At 47.4% G+C, this 18,482-nt stretch overlaps 1 long non-coding RNA gene across 1 annotated transcript in view; it reads left to right on the top strand.

Moving 5' to 3' along the window:
* Window positions 1–918: 918 nt before the first annotated feature.
* LOC128340016 (uncharacterized) overlaps window positions 919–18,482 on the top strand; it is a 31,372-nt gene continuing 13,808 nt past the window's right edge. Inside the window, exons 1-3 of the long non-coding RNA XR_008313403.1 lie at window positions 919–1,057; window positions 4,357–4,450; window positions 4,998–5,340. This is a non-coding gene — a long non-coding RNA (uncharacterized LOC128340016). The remainder of the gene's footprint in view (window positions 1,058–4,356; window positions 4,451–4,997; window positions 5,341–18,482) is intronic.

The following is an 18,482-nucleotide window of genomic DNA, read 5'->3' as shown; positions in this document are numbered from 1 at the left end:
GAAAAAAGAAAAAAGAGTCAGCAGGCAAGAATCCACACAATGGTTACTAATGTGAAGTAGGATTGTGCACAAACCTGTTCGGATGCTCTTTTAAGGGCCTCCAAACCATTTTGAATGACCAGCTGTTCGGCTGCTTCAAAGGCAGGGGAACATACATTAAGGGCAGGGGAGGGTGCCATTACCCATCCTGCCATGTTTCCCCCACTGGTGCTCCATTTTAAAAGTGTCGGTTGGAGCAGCAGCATACCTCCTTGCCAGCCCATGTCCAAAATAACAGGAAGTACTAGGGGTGTGTCCGAACCGGTCTGGAAGCCATTGTAAAGGCCTCCGGACTTTCCAGACCGGTTCGGATCTGGCTCGTCTGGGTCCGGGTGGGGGGGTTCCTTTAAGGGCGGGGAGGGTTTACTTACCCCCCCGCCACTTGCCCCCGTCCAGCGCGCGTATTTAATGTAATAATTGGGGCAGCAGGATACTTCCCTGCTGCCCCTTGTCCCTCTGCAATGCCGCCAGCTTTGACTCACAGTTTTGAAAATAAATTACTGCTGCCCAGTGCCAATAATGAAGTTGAAGAAGAAGCCGGCCTCCACTTCGGCGCCTCTCCGCCCGGCGGCTCCCCCAGGAGCCACCGCCGCCTCCCAGCAGCCACTAAGAGCGGCTCTGCCATGGAGGACGCGCCGCGGCAACCCTCACTTCCGGCTACCATGCGACTTTCCCCCACATACAGAGTGGCTGCATTCTGCCACTCTGTATGCGGGGGAAGTCGCATGGAAGCCGGAAGTGATGCAACCCTCACTTCCGGCTTCCATGCGACTTCCCCCGCATACAGAGTGGCAGAATGCAGCCACTCTGTATGTGGGGGAAAGTCGCATGGTAGCCGGAAGTGAGGGTTGCCGCGGCGCCGCGGCGCGTCCTCCATGGCAGAGCCGCTCTCAGTGGCTGCTGGGAGGCGGCGGCGGCTCCTGGGGGAGCCGCCGGGCGGAGAGGCGCCGAAGTGGAGGCCGGCTTCTTCTTCAACTTCATTATTGGCACTGGGCAGCAGTAATTTATTTTCAAAACTGTGAGTCAAAGCTGGCGGCATTGCAGAGGGACAAGGGGCAGCAGGGAAGTATCCTGCTGCCCCAATTATTACATTAAATACGCACGCTGGACGGGGGCAAGTGGCGGGGGGGGGGTAAGTAAACCCTCCCCGCCCTTAAAGGAACCCACCCCACAGTGCCGGACCGCAGCTCTGCAGTTCTGTGCACACCCCTAGGAAGTACCTAGCAATGTGTACATGCTGGGTGCATGCATGTGCTTGCCCAATGTGTGTGCGGGTGAGCATGGTGAGCACGGAGTGTGTGCAAGCGAGCACGATGTGCACACACCTGGCATGTGCACACATGCTGGGTACTTCTTGTTACTTCCGGCTGTAGAGGACACAGGGCAGCAGGGAGGTACTCTGCCGCCCCGACTGACACTTTTAAAATGGAGCGCCAGTGGGGGTAACACAGCAAGAGGGGTAAGGGCCCCCTTCCTTGTCCTTAAAGGCATGCCTCCCCCTTCGTGCCACACCCCGCCGGTTCTGTGCACATCCCTAATGTGAAGTACCATTTGAATATATCAAGCATTCAATATGATAGATGATTCCATCTGATTTTGCAAGCTTTTTTGTGGGCACTTTAGACAAACTTGACAAAATGGCAGGTCTACAAAAGGCTAAGGGCTAATTCAGAAGATGAGATAAGGATCGTATGTGCTACAAGAAAACACATCCTCTGTGCACCAGGGTACCAATATTTTTTAATTGTGTGGCAATACAGATCATCTGAACCACCCCTCAGTTAAAGACAGGTACCCTGGTGCCTTGGGAGTGGGGAAGGACTTGCACACTCATGATGTGCACGCATCCTTATCACGTGAGGAGTACTGGTCAGATGAAGTATTATCAGAACTGACCCCAAACAGAATAAGCAAGAAAAGAATAAACTATCAGTATGGCTAACAGTTTTCTGAGTCAAAAAGAATAGGTTAGTATAGGGCTAACTTACTACTATTGAACAGCATTATGGGGGAAAAGTCCCATAAACATCTAAAAGCAGTTCATACTATGATAAACAGGGTAGGAGAAGGATCCTACCCTAATTCGGGAGCTGTGCATGCTCCTCTTTTCTGCTCATGTGTGAGTAAAAAACAAGGTTGGAGGCCCCAACATGATAGTGATAGGGGCTATTCCCACGATCAGGCAATATTGGGCTAGGGGAGCCTAGCCCGATGTTGCCTGATCGTGGGAGCCACCGGGCTCACAGGCGCCCGGTGGCTCCCAGGCGGTTAACCCGCCTAAGTACCCCTCCCCTAAGTACCCCTCCCCTATTTTATCTTGAGTAGCCACAGCGCGGCTCCGCGGCACGGCTACTCACAAGGAGACCCCGGGAAGGGAGGCGAAAAGCCACCTCTTGGCTCCAGGGGTTTCACTAGCATGCCCTGCACGCTCGCGCAGGGCATGATGGAGCTTCTGGGGGCCGATTGGCTCCCGCTTCCTCCAGCCCCCGCCGGCTCCATCACAGAGCCGGCAATAGTGTGGGCAGCCAATTCAGCCGCCCAGGGCTCCCACCCTGATAGTCTGTAGGGAGCTTGCTCTCCTTGCTTGGGTCCCCAAACCGGGTCTCACTGATCGTGAGACTCGGCTCATAGTCTGTTAAGCAGCAGCTCAGTAGGAGGGATAACTCTCCTACCCAGCTGCCACTTGTAGTGACAGACAATTGCTGTCGGTGCCTCCGACCTGCTTTTTTTACTCACATGTGAGCAGAAAAGAGGAGCGTGCACAGCTCCCGAACTAGAATATACGCTTCTCCTACTCTGCTTGCCTTTCTGTGAACTGTCTTCCAGATTTTCATGCTGAATTCCAGGCATGCCTAGAATAGTCTGTGAGACTGGGGTACTGGTTGTAGCCGGAGGGTGGGGGGAGGCGGGGTGGTGCCCAGGCTAGAATAAGCTGATGCCTCAGATCTATCTCCACCTACTAGTGATAGTATGTCAAACCTGTGGAATGTTTGTAAAGTACAAACTAGAAAGAGGGAACTTTGCCCCTCTTCAAAGCAGCACAGTTTTGCCCATGTACTTGAAATTGTCACAGGATTGTGGTAAAACTAGAGGCGGCAAGGCCTCAGTCTGCAGTTTGCTAGGGTATGCACTTATTTTTTGCAAGAAAAAGAACTGGAAGGTAATGACAAAGAGTGTAAACTTCACTTGTGTAAACTGCTAACCAGTCAGTTCCTTAAGGCATGTTTTTATTGATTTGTGTCATTAGCATTCCAGAAGAGCCTTTTGAAACAGCAGGAGGCACATCTTTTGGAACCTTTTGTTGATGTTGATTTAAATTTTCACAATAGAAGCCAACTATGATGGTGCTGTCAGAAACTCCATTCTGTCAGAACTACCAGGAAAAGGAAAAAACAAAAACAAAAACATTCCTTCCTTTGTTAGAGATTTCATTTTCATAGTTGCCCTGGCAGATACATTCATTTACTGTTCAAATGAATCCATAACCTGGAAACAAGACAGACAAATAGTCTGTTAAAAACTCAGACTCTTCTTTCATTTCAAGTGATAGGAAATGTCTTCTCATGAAAAGCTTTAATATGTCATAATAGGAAAAGGCAGTGCTTCTGATGTGTGTGTACAGCAGCCAGGCACTGCATAATGGAGTTCTGTTAGAGAAGTGGTAATTGTGCTGATCAGCGGATCTGCAATTAGGGGGGAGTGAGGGAGCTAAATTCAGCCTCCCTGTTCATTCTGAAGAGCTAAGTGGTGCAATTATTGCTTTTAGTGCCTTTTTAACAGGATTCCTCAGGCAAGTTCCTTAGGCAAGTTCAGGGCACATACGCCGAAGCCTGCTTCCACACAAGTATGGCCTTTAGGTGGATCAGGAGAGTTCTCTTTAATTTACACAACCATTCTCAGTCAGGCTGCAATCCTGTACACAGTTTCTTGGAAATATGCTCCACTGAGTAGCTAAAAGAAAGGAGAGATGGAAGGCATGATCTATGGCTCCCCATTTCAAAGAAAGATCATAAGGGTAGGTGATAAGATGTCAGACACTGGAAATGTTTTGATATTCATTGTAGGTACTGTTGGAGCATTTTTGGGCTTATTATTTTGTTTACGATCAAATGCATTTGTCCAGTGTATGCATTCCTCTGATTCCTGAGAGTCACATGGTATTCTGAGGTGACCCCTCAGTAGTATGATGCGCATAGCAGATGGGGCAATGGCAGAAGCAAGAGTGACTGCCTACATGGCACAAGGTTTGATTCAGGCATTGTTCTTCCTATACCACATCATACATTTTAGAAAAGGGGATTTCTCTTGTATTTCCAGTTACTTCAGAAGTGTCAAAGGAACATCTGGAAACATTGTCATATAGATTTTCCCTTCGTTTTGGGTGATGTATTTAAGGTAGTCATGGAACAAGGTAAGGATGCACACAATCCTAATGTCAACAATCCTGTAGAAAGAAATTATCTTTCTGCCTTTCCCCCTTTCAGATCTAGCAGTTTTCTTAACGTCCTTTTTTAAAGTCCTTAAAAAAAAATTGTTCAATATTCAGAGGAAGAAGACACTGATCACCCTGGACTATCGTTTTCAAAATTGTCCAGCAAATTACAGCCTATGTATGCTTGCATTATATAGCTAATCAAGTCCTACTTTATCGTGACGCAAGAATGACTAAAATAGATGGAGAAAATTCTGCTAAATGACTTGGACAAATAACCAGGCTTTGATGTGTACTCCATTGCTCAGAATGTTCAGAAGCACTTAGTGATTCTTTATGGAGAACAAGAAGTATTCAAATTCGCTTGCTTTAGACCAGTCACCAGTGCACTGAAAGAGTAGGGGGAAACTAGTTGAATTTTCCAGTGGTGGTTGGACCCCTTTGCACTAACTCAAGCGGGCAGAAAGGGGGAAGAGTACACTTTCCAGTAATGGAGACATTAATGGAATCAATTTGTTTTCCATAGAATGAACTGAGCAGGCGCGCCTCGCAGTTGGGAAGCAACGCCGGGCCAGGCGGCAGGCCTCGGCGTCGCTCTGCTGCACTGGGCATTCTGCCGCCGCCCACCACTGCCGCACTCGGCAATCCGCCACCGCCCGCCACCACCGCACTTGGCGATCCGCCCACCACCGCCGCATTCGGCAATCCGCCACCGGCTGCCGCCGCCTGCCGCCGCCGCCCGCTGCCGTGCTCACTCCCACTGCCTCCCGCCACCAATGCGCTCACTCCCGCTGCCGCCCGCCACCGCTGCATGATCTGCCACCGCCCGCCACTGACACGCTCACTCCGGCCAGCCCAGGGGGGCGCAGGTATGTGGGGGGGGCAGGGGGAGGGCGCTATTTCAGGGGCAGAGCTTGCCCTGGGCGCCGTTTCCCCCATTACGCCTCTGGTTGTAGTCCTAGTTTTTCATGGTGCTCCTTGACTTTCATTACTAGAGCTTGCAGATAATCCGCATTCTCAGCTATCAGAGTGGTGTCATCAGTGTAGCGCAGGTTATTGATGTTTCTTCCTCCAACTTTAAAACCATGTTCATCTTCTTCCAGTCCAGCTTCTCTCAGTATGTGTTCACCATATACATTGAATAAAGAAGGAGAAAGTATACAGCCTTGTCTTACTCCTTTGCCGATCTGGAACCAGTCTGTTTCACAATGTTCCATCTGGACTACTGCTTCCTATTCTGTGTATAGATTTCTCATGATAACAGTGAGATGTTCTGGGACACCCATTTTCCTAATGGTTTTGCACAACTTGACATGGTTGACGCAGTCAAAGGCTTTTCTGCAGTCAATAAAGCACATTATGGGGCTGTTCTCACGAACTGCAAAAATTGGGCTAGGAGAGCCTAGCCCGATTTTTGCAGATGGTAAGAACCACCGGGCTCGGCTGTGAGCCCAGTGGTTCTAGAGTGGGTAGCCCACTCAAGAACCCCTGCCCTAAAACCAGGTTTGCAGACTCCACAAACCTGGTTTTAAGCTTCACGCCACATCTACTCATGAGGAGACCCCTGGAAGGGAGGTGAAAAGCTGCCTCCCGGCTCTGGGGGTCTCGCCAGCATGCCCTGCACATTCATGCAGGGCATGCTGAATCTTGCGGGGGCCCCTGCTCCCCCCAGCCCTCACCAGCTCAGTCTCGGAGCTGGCAATTGTGTGGGTGGCCGATCAGGCAGCCTAGGGCTCCCTTCCCGCTCACCCTGCAAAACCGGGTCTCACGGATTGTGAGACCCGGCTCATTGACTTCTTTCTGGTATTCTTTGGCTTTCTCAATTATACAGCTTGCATCAGCACTGATGTCTCTTGTTCATCGGCCTTTTCTGAAATCTGCTTGTACATCCAGCATTTCCCTTTCCACGTAGGGCTCTAATCTGCGTTGGATGATCCTGAGCATTATTTTGATAGGATGTAAAATTAAGGACATTGTACGATGGTTTAATAGCATTTAGGAGTGTGCAATTTGATTCACCATTGAATCAATTTGGGTCAAATTTGGTGTAATTCACAAATTTGACCTCAGATCAGGGGCGTAACGAGGCTGGAGTGGGCCTAGAGACAAAATTTTAAAATGGGCCCCTCGCTGATACACAAACACTCACTTCACATTTGACTTGCCTTTGGGGGCCCCCTCGAGGCGTGGGGGCCCCCAGGCAGCCGCCTCCCCTTGCCTAATGGTAGTTACGCCCCTGCCTCAGATCAAATCACCATCAAAATAGAGGGCCAACTTTGGGGTTTAGGAGAATCACCCCCAAATCACCCGAATCGATTGCAGCTGTTTTGTTGAGGCAGCCAGCCAATCCAGCTGCTTTTGATTAATCAATTCAAGGCATCTTTAATTCAATTCAACCTCAAATCGAATAGCAGATTTTGAATGCTGGACTAGGACTGGGGAGATCCGAGTTCAAATCCCCATTCAGCCATGATTCTTGCTGGGTGACTCTGGGCCAGTCACTTCTCTCTCAGCCTAACCTACTTCACAGGGTTGTTGTGAGGAGAAACCTAAGTATGTAGTACACCGCTCTGGGCTACTTGGAGGAAGAGTGAGATATAAAATGTAAACAAACAAACAAACAAACAAACAAATAAACATTTATTTACTGCCAGCAGATTATTAATGATAGATTCCAATGGGACAATAGCCACAGTCTTTAATGTAATATCATAAAACAGCAACTAAATCTCAGGGAAATTTTAAAAACAGAATATGATTTATTTCCTAAAATGCAGAGGCACCAACAGTTCCTATTTACCGGGGACTTTTACACACAGAAGGCTTTACCATGGGTTTATGGGGAGACTTTACTGTGAACTCGAAGTTGTCCCCTCAAACCAACACAAATAATGGATTTTTTTTGCCATGGATATAAATCAGTTTACACTCTTAACACACAGTGAAAACCCTGAATTGTGTGTGAACTGCTCCCGGATAATTCGCAGGGAATTGGGGGTAAATCTGGCTGATAGGCTGAAGAGCGCCTGAGATCGCCTTCTTCTGCATGATCCCCACCGCACATTAAGGTCATCTGAGGAGGTTTGTCTCCAGTTACCACCGGCTCGTCTGGTGGCGACTTAGAGGTGGGCCTTCTCTATACCTGCTCCGGGGCTGTGGAATGCGCTCCCTGTGGAAATCCGTAATTTGAATTCTTTATTAGCCTTCAGGAGAACCCTTAAAACATATCTGTTTGGCCTGGCTTTCCAGGGTTTTAAAATTGGTTTTAATAGTTTAATCCGGTTTCAGGGTTTTTAATTACTGCGACTGTTTAATTGTTGTTTTAAAATGTTTTTAAATTTTTAATTGTTGTTATATTGTTTTTTAATTTTTGTTTTAGCTCTTTACTGTTTCAGTGGTTTGTTTTAATTGTAAACCGCCCTGAGCCATTTTGGAAGGGCGATATAAAAATCAAATCAAATCAAATCAAATCAGTCAGTCAGTCAGTCAGTCAGTCAGTCAATATGTGAATGCACCCCTCCATTCCAGAGGAGATGTGAGTTAAAGGGCTTTTAAAGCCCTGTGTGAAAAACTTCCAGGGCTGTTCCCGTTCCCTGGATTTTCTGTCCCTATTTTGTCAGTGTTTTTGCCTCTTGGGGATGCAATCCCCCCCACCGCCCCATGTGAGATAACAGAGTAGTTATTTTTCAGGATGCAGCTCCCTCGATAGACTCTCTAGAAATTAAATCTTCAGATGGATCATGTCTGTAATGCACCTGCATATAAATGGGTGCGCAATAGGAACCAATATTCATATGCAATTCGGACTTCATCAATGTGCAATAGTGCATGGGAGGCTTGGACCCACCTCCCATGGGAATTGCGTGTTATGGGTATATCCCTATTATCATTTATGAAGTGCTTGAGTATGGCATTATTGTACTTTAGTACAGCTCAGCTATAAAATGCTAATTTGTCCATACTCTTTCCAGCATTTGCCTTTACTTTTAACCAAATTCAGCCTTATTTTTTCAGGTGTTCACTTTCAAAGAAATATGAAAAAGTGTAGGGGAATCCCTGATATGCAGCTGATTGCCATGGATAAATGTGGCTAGCTTCATGTTGTGGCTTCTCTTCTCCTGCCCAAGTCATGCAGGGAGGACCTTCTTGGGTTGGGGGATCAATATGCCCATTGGGTTGGGGGATCAATATGCCCATCTGGAGGTGTTCATGCTGGCCCCAGCAGGGAGATGTTGCTTCGCCATCAACATAACTTGCAGGATTGGGAGCAGCTCCCGTGAGATTTCATGGCGAGATCTTGTGATATGTGCCCCAGCTGTCAGGAGCCATATGAGGGCTTGATGTGGAAGAAGCCCTGGGACTCTGACTGAGCCTTGGTGGTAACAACACTAGGGTGGGGCTGGTGAATAGGTAAGCCCTGCCTGTAAGCCTTAAAGTTACCCCAGCTAAAAACTCTGAGGCCACCTCAACCTCCCTTGGCAGCAGAAGGCAGATGGCTATGCTGAGAGCCTGACAAAGTGATTGGCTGACATGCAGAGCAAGGAAGCACCAGTGCAGCAAGAGGAGCAAACTAACAGTATTTCTAGACTGACTGTATGTTGTGCCAGAGAAAGGGCATTTCCCCCAACAACCTCCTCTTCCCCAGGAAGCCCTCTGTGCCACCTGAAAATATGTCCCTGAGAGTGATGCACTGGTGGAATCAGTCTGGAGTAGGGTGTGCAGAACCTCCTCAATCTAAACAGGGTTCAGATTGAACCAAGTTTGATGCAAACTGGTACGGTTCAACCAATTCAAACTCAAACCGAACTGGCCTCAAAAAAAGGTGGACGGTCTGAGTCTGAACCAATCTGGGCCCAGTCTGTTATGAACCAGTTTGACCCAGCTCAATGGTGTGAGGAGCTATGCTTTTAAAGTTGAATTCAGTGAGGATTACTAGAGCTGGTGGTGGCGGCAAGCATGATCTGCACAGTGGTGGTGTGGTTCTGGCTTCTGCGCATGTGTGGAGGTTGCAAAAATGACAAAACTGCATGGCCAGAGTACAGGCCGTGCTGCTGGGGAGACCACTAGGGTTTAGAGGAACCGCTGGTGCTGGTAAAGTGTCCTCTCGCTGCCCCACCCGGCCTCCCTTAGAAGTCTTTTAAAGGCAAGATTCTGCAGAAGCCTTCATTTGTAAAGGGGAATCTTCCCTGCATACTCCTTTACAAGCATAGCCTGTCAAGCCAGGTTGAACTGGTTTGACCCAGTTTGATGGAATGAACTGAACCACTGGTCAGTTCGAATGAACCAGTTCACAGACCAGTATTTCAGTTCAAATTTGGTTCAAATTAGAACCAAACTGCAAACTATGATTCCATGCATACCGCTAGCCTGGAAGTGCTATTAATCTGCTCCTCTTGCTGCCCTGGTACTACTTCCTCATTCTGCATGTGGCAGGGTCCTCCTATAGTAGGGCAGGGCAGAGAACATTGTTCTTTTCTTTAAATTGTTTTAAAAATGCAGAAGGAGCAACAGAGCTCCTCCTGGTGGTTGCCTTGCCTGTAAATGCTAGAAATGTGCACGGAACCACAGCAAAGAAGCTCGAAGGCAGCAGGTGTCTCCCTTTAAGAGCGGGGTAAGGTGCACTTACCCCTCCTGCCACTTTCCTCCCACCAGCGTCCGTGTTTCTTAATGCCCATCAGGGTGGCAGCATACCTCCCTGCCGCCCTGTTGCCCTCATCTTTCGGATATGACTGGAAGTTGCCGATGCGCCTGCAGGTCATATCCGGAAGATGAGGGCAACGGGGCGGCAGGGAGGTATGCTGCCACCCCGATGGGCATTAAGAAACACGGACGCCGGCGGGGGGAAAGTGGCGGGAGGGGTGAGTGCACCCTCCCCCACTCTTAAAGGGAGATTCCCCGCTGCCTTCGAACTGGTGAAACCTCTAGTTCTTTGAATTGGTTTGGAGGCCCATAAAGGGCCTCCAAAGTGGTTCCATGCACATCCCTAGTAAATGCCCTGGCTGGGTGGCGGGGATGATAGCAGTCTTGGTGCTTGCGGGGAGCTCTGACAGTCTTTTTACAGTTTGAAAACAGTTTAAAGAAAAAAGGTCTGCTTCTCTTCCTGCTGCTAGGTAAAGCCCTTGTCCTCCTTCATAATGAAAATTAATTAGGAAAAGAAAAGAGGAGAAATTATGGTGAAACAAATTTGAATTTAACAAATTACTGACACTACAAATGGAGTCTTACACAACAAAAAACAAATGGCATACTGAAGAAGGAGGAGGTGGAAGGAGGAAAAGGAGAAGATGAATTCTTGCACATACTGGCTTGCTAGCTGGATTTTTACAAGTCACCTTCTCCAATCCTAATCTACATCACAAAGTAACTGTCAGGAAAAAAGGTGGCAGAAAATCCTTGTACACCATCCTGAGCTTGTTGGAGGAAGGAGAGGATAAAATTTGAATAAATATGTGTAGATTTGTAGTTCCTTTTTGCTGATTTAATAAGCTTTTCAATTTTAGTAACAAGCTGAAAATGACTCCCCATAGTTCATTCTACATAAAGAAAAGCTGCTATGTTATCTGTGAGAGTTTATCCTCAAGTGTCTATTATCAGAGCACATATTAAAGGAATTTGTTATTTCTGTCACTTACTCTAACTGCCTTTTTAATATTCCTGACTGGGGTGGATCCAGAGTGGTAAACATGTCCTGTCTTTCAGTATACTCCAGGCCTGCTCAACTTAGCCCCCACCCCACCCCCAGCTGTTTTTTGACTACAACCCTCACAATCCCCAGCCACAGTGGCCAATAGCCAGGGATTATGGGAGTTGCAGGCCAACATCTGCAGGAGGGCCGAAGTTGAACAGCCCTGGTATAGGCTAATGAGTGGACTGTAATTCTTAACTGTTAATAAGCAGGGGAGTAGCTAGGGGAGAGGGGGGTCCTTGTTCACCCCTCTCCCCGGTGGCTTCACCCCCTCAGAGTGAGGGAGATAATGAATAAAATAGGTAGGGTTGGAGCTGGGGGCCCCGGGTTCTATCTGCTCAATTATAGCTACTCCCCTGATGGAGTGGGTAGGTATTTCAGTGTGAGGTATTGCATAATTATCTGCCCCTGATGGCAAACAGTCTTAGATTATTTCACCTATCTGCATCCTTTAGTTAGTGTATAGATGGTTATTTCATCCATACTAATGGAAAAGGAAGAGATGTGTGTTACTGCTTCTGATATCTGCGGCTTGGGATAAGCCTGAAGTCTCTGTGCTAGGCTATAGGTTAGGTAAGCACTGTAGCTCAGTGCTAGACTACATATTTTGCATTTAGGAAGTCCCAGATTCAATCTATGGGAAAGTCCTTCCAGAAACCCTGGATAGATGCTATTGCTCTGTATAGGCAATGCAGAACTAGATCATGGACCAACGGACTGATTCAATGGGAGCTCCATATGTAGACTTGAGGACAAATCTTCATTCCAGCCAGAGCAGAGACCCAAGAAGATGTGAAATGCCTATGAGAATGCATGGCATACATTCCCCTTGTCATTTAGCCCACCCCCACTCATCTGGAATTATGCTGTGGGGGGCTTCATATCACAAAGGGAGGCAGCGAATGAATAAATTAAATTAAAATAAGAATCAGATCATTGCTGGTTGCAGAATTAAATTTTTCTTGCTAAAAAAATTAGCACAGAATGTAATTGTCTTTTTTGCACAGCCTGACTGCCTCTGAGAGATGTCATTGCTGAGGCACCCTTAAATACCTGACACCATTACTGGTGGCAGATACTGCTTCTTGCAATGAGATAGGGATGTGCAAGTCGGTTCTGGTTTGAACCTGGTTCAACTCAAACCAGGGTGGTCCGAGTGGCCCGCGTTTGAACTGGACCAGCCCTCCAAAGGGATTGCCAGTCCGAGTTTGAGCGAGACCAGCCCCAGTCCAAGCCAGATCAGTTAGAACCAGTTCAGGGTTCTGCTTGTAAAAGGGAATCCAGCAAGGATTCCCCTTTATGAGCAAAGGGGCAGGGGGCTTACCTAAGTTAAAAGAAAGAGAAAGGGGAGTCAAGGGATCTTACCCCGAGCAAGCGGCAGTGACGGTGGCAGGGACAGCAATGGGGGTGGCGGCGGCCAAGACAGCCCTGGCTAGCTGTGGCCAGGTTCAAGCCTTATGCAGCATGCGTGGTGGTTCACTCCACATGTGCAGAGACCTAATTCTGGCCTTCTGTGGCCCAGTTCATGCCTCCATGCATGCACAGAGGCACATCATGCATGTGTGGAGGAGCAAACCAGACCATAAGGCCCGCACTGGGCTCCAGCCAGCCGGGCTTGCCTGGGAAGAGGCCAGCAGGAGTTGAGGGAGCTGCTACCCCCCCCCCACCTGTCACCATCTATGCCACTTCTGCTTGCTCAGGGTAAGGGTTACCAGTAAGTCCATACCCTATTCCCCTTTACAAGCAGAACTCTGAACTGGTCCACAACCTGGTTCCAGCTGGTCCAGTGTTCGAACTGGACTGGACCCGGTTCGACCAGAACCAGATCGGGCTGGGTTGGTTCAAATTCCACTGTGAGTGGCCGAGCAGCCAACAAAAATTGGGGCAGCTGGTCTCCTCACGAGGAGGATGAGAGCTGGCGTGGGGAGGGAGGTTGAGGAGGCGGTGGCAGAGGCACTGCCACTGTGAGTGCTGGCCGAGTGGCCAAGCAGACAGTGAAAATGGGACTGCCAGACTCCTTGCGAGGAGGATGAGAGTTGCCAGCAGAAAGGGTGGTGAGGGAGAGTGGCTGAAGGGATGGGAGGAGAACTGGCTGAGCCCTGAAATGGAGGGGGAGGAAGGGAGAACTAGGGATGCAGAGGCTCTGCGCCTGGGTCAGCTAGTTCTCTTTAATTTCGGAGGGGGGGACTTTCCAACTTCTGTGCCCACATTTATAGTTGCTAAGTCTTCATTTCTTTTTTTTAAAAAAACTCCTGAATCAGCTTTTGAAAATGCAAAATGTAATAACAATTAAGCTCCTTTCATTTTTAATTTTAAAACATTATATAACAATCACCAGGGCTTGTCACTGTGTAGTACTAATGTGCAACCCTTTAGAACAAATAACTTGATTAGCATACCTTATGAATATGCATCTCTTTATTCACACTATTTGACATCAAGTGTCCTGATTACAAGTAGTTAAATAGGGAAGAGTATAGCATCTTAATGACTTTTAAAAAACTCCTGTGTGGTTATGTTAGCTCCTCTTTCTGAAAACGAAACTGCTGCTGTTTACGGTAACTCGATCTGAACTTTGGATGCCCCTCCAATGATGATTGGGCCTAGGACAATCACCCTCTTCCCTTCTCCCCAAAAGCCCAACATGTGGAACATTTTTCCAGAAACAGGAACAAACACTTTCAGCAAAATCATCCCAATAAGCCAACCAATCTCTCCTCTTGTTATTGCCCCAATATCTGTTTTAACCTATGCATTTCTTTTAATGCAAGCCTTTTTGTAATGGTAAGTTATTCTTTTTATGCAAGCCTTTTCAATATGAACTTGTTCTTCTCTTCTATGAAGAGCCTGTTATACCAAACCACTGTATTATAATGCTTATATTAGATTTTGTTAGACAATACAAGTTAAATAGAAAAGAGGAAAAGAGCCCATGCCTATAATCCGTCCAAACTATACCTCGGTACTGTTATGGTACTGACAGAGGGTGTTTGTCTCAAGTCAAGGGGTGGTGATTGTGATAAATGGTTCCTGGCAAGTTTGACCTCTTACTTGAGAGAGTCTCATCTTGACAGCTTTACATTGTACAAATATGGAGCATTTACTCAGAGTGTATGGGGATATTTTGCAGAGCAGAAGGCATTTGGTCCAGTTTCTGAAAGAGTGTCCCAAACTCTATCTGTGTGCATGGACCTTGTCAGTATTGGAACATTTGACTGCAGTACAGATCAAGTTGTCTCCCACTGAGATCTGGGTCTATTCTCTGAGCTCAATGCACCTTGCTCTTATTGGAGAGCTTGGAGTGGAGATTTCTTTCTCTTTCCAAGATGCAGCAGAAGTGCATTGGTAAAGAGAGCACTGCTAATTAATATTGTCTGGAGTCATGGAGTTAAAGTTCTAAATAAAGTAGTTTATTTAGGAAATCCATCAGGGAGATAGATAAAGCCTACATGCCTTACTGTTAGCTACATACAGGAAGAGGAGATGAGAAGGGAGAAGAAGGAAGTCTCTCTCAGGTGAGACAATTAGTCTAACAAAGGAGAAATCAAAGTAGAGAAAGTATGGCCAGAGAGGGAATGCCCTAACTGGCTGTGTCTACCCCTAATGCCCCTAGTGGTCAATAGGGTTGCTGGTGCTAAGGGTTGTTGCCATCAGAAGTTGCATCTTCAACAGTTCTCGCATACTGCTGGATGAAGGGCACTATTCCTAGATATATAAATCATTGTTTTAAGGTGGATGGGAAGATTTTACTGAATAGAAGGTATTTGGACCAAATTTGACAACCATATTCAAAAACCCTATACGCCTATTAGCACAAGCAGCCTAACCCAGGCTAGGGCAGCCCAGCCTGTGTTGGGCTGCTCGTGTGCAGCACCAGGATTGATCCTGATCATGGCACTGCTCCCCCAACCAATCTGACTTTTAACCCTGGTGCCAGGACCATGTGTATGCTTGGGCTGATCGCAATCTAAGCATACACAAAACCAGGTGGCAAGAGTGCCCGGCTGAGGGAGGATCCCTCAATGCATCATGCTTCTGGCATGGTGGTGCACTGAGGGATGCTGGCTGACTTCATCCTCTGGCTCCCTGCTCTGCCACTCACCATGGCACTGCTCATCTGCTAAGGTGAGTGGCAGAGCGGACTGGGGAGGCTGATCGTGTGTGGGAAGGAAGGGAGGAGCCTTCCTCCCCACCAGCTCTTTCTGCCCTCCAGCAATCATGGTCATTTGCATGACCTTTTTATGTGCTGAGGGCATAGCTCAGTGGGAACGCATTTGACTGCAGTCCAAGTGGCCTGTAGTGTAGATCTGGCTGTCCCTTCTGAGCTTCCTGCTTAGTACACACAACAAATAAGCCTGCCTGGAGGGTTCGTATCCTTAAAAATGTATTACATTGATTTAAAGTCCAAGGAAAGACATTTATCTGTGTTCTAGTTTCTCAAAGAGTGTGCAGAAATGTCCTGTATGTCTGGAAGTATAGCCCAGCTGCAAAGCTGACTGCAAGTCTCCAGCCCTAATCTGCATGTCTGCTCTGGATTCATAAATAGAATAATATTTTAAATATATATATTCTTGGAGGCCTTCACATTCTAAAAACATAGTGGTTCCTGTAGAACATCTATGGGAAGACATGGCTGAACAGAAATCAATTGTTAGAATTTCTCCAGTAGTATACAAATGTGCTTAATCTGTCAGTAATCATAGCTTCATGCTAGAGGACTTGACTTAGCCCTAAGGGGGCACTGAAGCAAAAGTCCCAAGGCAAATACAAAAGTAAGTAATAAAGAAAAAGAGCTTGCTGTTATAGGAGAACTTGATAGAGTTGTGGGGCTTCTAAGCAAACCCCACCCCCACCCCCAGAATAAAATAGCAACAGAGGAATTGGAGTATAATAATATGCGTGGCTTGCAATGTCTATACAGTAAAGCACAAGGTATGGGGAACAAACAAAATGAGCTTGAGCTCATGGTAAGGACGGTTACATATGACTTGATAGTAGAGATGTGTGAAAAGATCTGGGCATAAAATTATTTGTACCCAAATCTGACCGATTCGGGTGATTTGTAGACAAAACAAATCACCCCGTCCTCAATTGCTAATATTCGAGTACAAAACAAATAACCCCCAATTCAGATCTGAAAAATTTGGAGATTTGGACATCCATTTTGTGGCCAAAGTAGTTTGGGTGGTAGTGCCCAATGGGTGGAAGCTACCCCAAAATTTCAAAGAAATTGGGCAAAGGGGTGATTTTTAAAGAATTTTTGAAGTTTTCATGTCTTTAAGCTTTTTCCCATAGGGAATAATGGGGATTTCAGCAACCTTGTAGCTCCATGTGGGGGGCACCGGGGTGACCCACAGCAGGTTGTGGTGGGTGGTAGTGCCCAATGGGTGCAAGGAAGCTACCACCCAAATTTCAAAGGAATTGGGCAAAGGGGTGGTTTTTAAAGAATTTTTGAAGTTGGCATGTCTTGGGGCAGAAAGGGATTTTCGGGGACAGAAGAGTGGGTCAGATGGTAATGCTCCAATGGGTGCCTGCTACCATCCAGATTTCAAATAAATTGGTGAACAGGGTGATTTTTAAAGAATTTCTGGATTTTGAGCATCTTTAAGCTTTTCCCCATAGGAAATAATGGGGATTTCAGCAGCCCCATAACTCCACTTGGGGGGCACCAGGGTGACCTGGAGCAGGGTGTGATGTAGTGCACATAGGGTGTCAACCACCTCCAAACCCACAAGCCCATGGGGCACTGGGTCCCCCCCCCCCGAGGTGTTCTGAGGGTAGATTCTCTGGTAGCAAATGAGAGTCAATTCAATGTTTGCCATCAAATCCACTCTCATTTGCTACCAGAGGATAGGGTTGTGCATTTTTTTCCTGTTTTGTTTTTGGCCCAAATCTGAAATACCCCCGTTTTGTTCTTTGTTCGAAACCAGCCAATCCAAAACACCCCAAGTTTGTTCTTTGTTCGAAATTGCAAAATCTGAATCCAAAACGTTTTGGATTTTAAAAATGGCCCCAGGGAAAAACTAGTGGGTGGGGGTGGTAGTGCCCAATGGGTGGAAACTACCACCCAAATTTCAGAGGAATTGGGCAAAGGGCTGGATTTTGGTGAAATTTTGAAGTATAGGATTTTTCCCTTAGGGAAGAATTGAGGTTTTAGCAAAAGTACAGCTTCATGTTGGGGAGAAAGGGGCGGCCCAGAGCAGAGTAGGGTGGGTGGTAGTGCCCAGTGGGGGCAAGGAAGCTGCCAGAATTATTTCAAAGGAATTGGGCAGAAGGCTGATTTGAAAAGATGTAATGGAGTTTGCGTGTCTGTAAAGTTCTTCCCCATAGGGAATGCTGGACCGCCATAATTCCTGCCCCATAACTGCACTGGGGGGGGGCACCAGGGTGGCCCAGAGCAAGTGGTGGTGTAGACCACATAAGGTGCCAACCACCCCCATGGGTTGCTAACCCATGGGGTACTGCTATCTGTTGTTTCTGAGATGTTTTGAGTGTAGATTCAGATTCTCTGGTAGCATGTGAGAGTGGATTCATGGTTTGTCATTGAAAATCTCATATGCTACCAGAGAATCTACACTCAGAACACCTCAGAAACAAGAGAACCCAGCACCCCATGGGTTAGCAACCCATGGGGGTGGTTGGCACCCTGTGTGCACTACACCACCACTCACTCCCGGCCACCCCAGTGCCCCCCAGGTGGAGTTATGGGTCTGCTGAAACCTCCATTATTCCTTGGGGGGGACACCTTAAAGAAGCGTAAACTTCCAACAATTCCTAAGAAATCAGCCCTTTGCCCTATTCCTTTGGAATCTGGGTTGTGGCAGGCACCCCTTGGGGCACTGCCATCCAACCCACTGTTGCGCCCCTCAGGCCCCCTTTCTGCCCTGAATCTGCCCCAAAGACATCTCAACTTCAGAAATTCTTTAAAAATCAGCCCTTTCCCCAATTCCTTTGGAATCTGGGTGGCAGCAGGCACCCATTGGGGCACTACAACCTGAACCACTCTTCTGCCCCTAAAGCCCCCTTTCTGCCCCTAATCTGCCCCAAATAACATCAACATCACACATCAACAACAGCAGAGCTTGGGGAAAAATCAGGCAGATTTCCAAAGATCATGCACATCCACATCCCCAACCACCGCCCGAGATACAGTCGATCTACACACAACAGTGTGAAACAACAACAATGAAATGCACACTGCCCCACTGGCCAATGAGGGTAAAATTTACCCTTAAATTTGCTTAAAAGGAATAAGGAGGCAATTGCCAGCAGATCAGCCCATGCTTTTGCTGGCCAATCTGCGGGCTGGAAGGGCTGGAAATTCAA

Source organism: Hemicordylus capensis, chromosome 1 (genome assembly GCF_027244095.1).
Source record: "Hemicordylus capensis ecotype Gifberg chromosome 1, rHemCap1.1.pri, whole genome shotgun sequence".
Taxonomy (NCBI): domain Eukaryota; kingdom Metazoa; phylum Chordata; class Lepidosauria; order Squamata; family Cordylidae; genus Hemicordylus; species Hemicordylus capensis.
The sequence above is the reverse complement of the archived record's forward strand: the minus strand, read 5'-3'. Positions and strand labels throughout refer to the sequence as shown.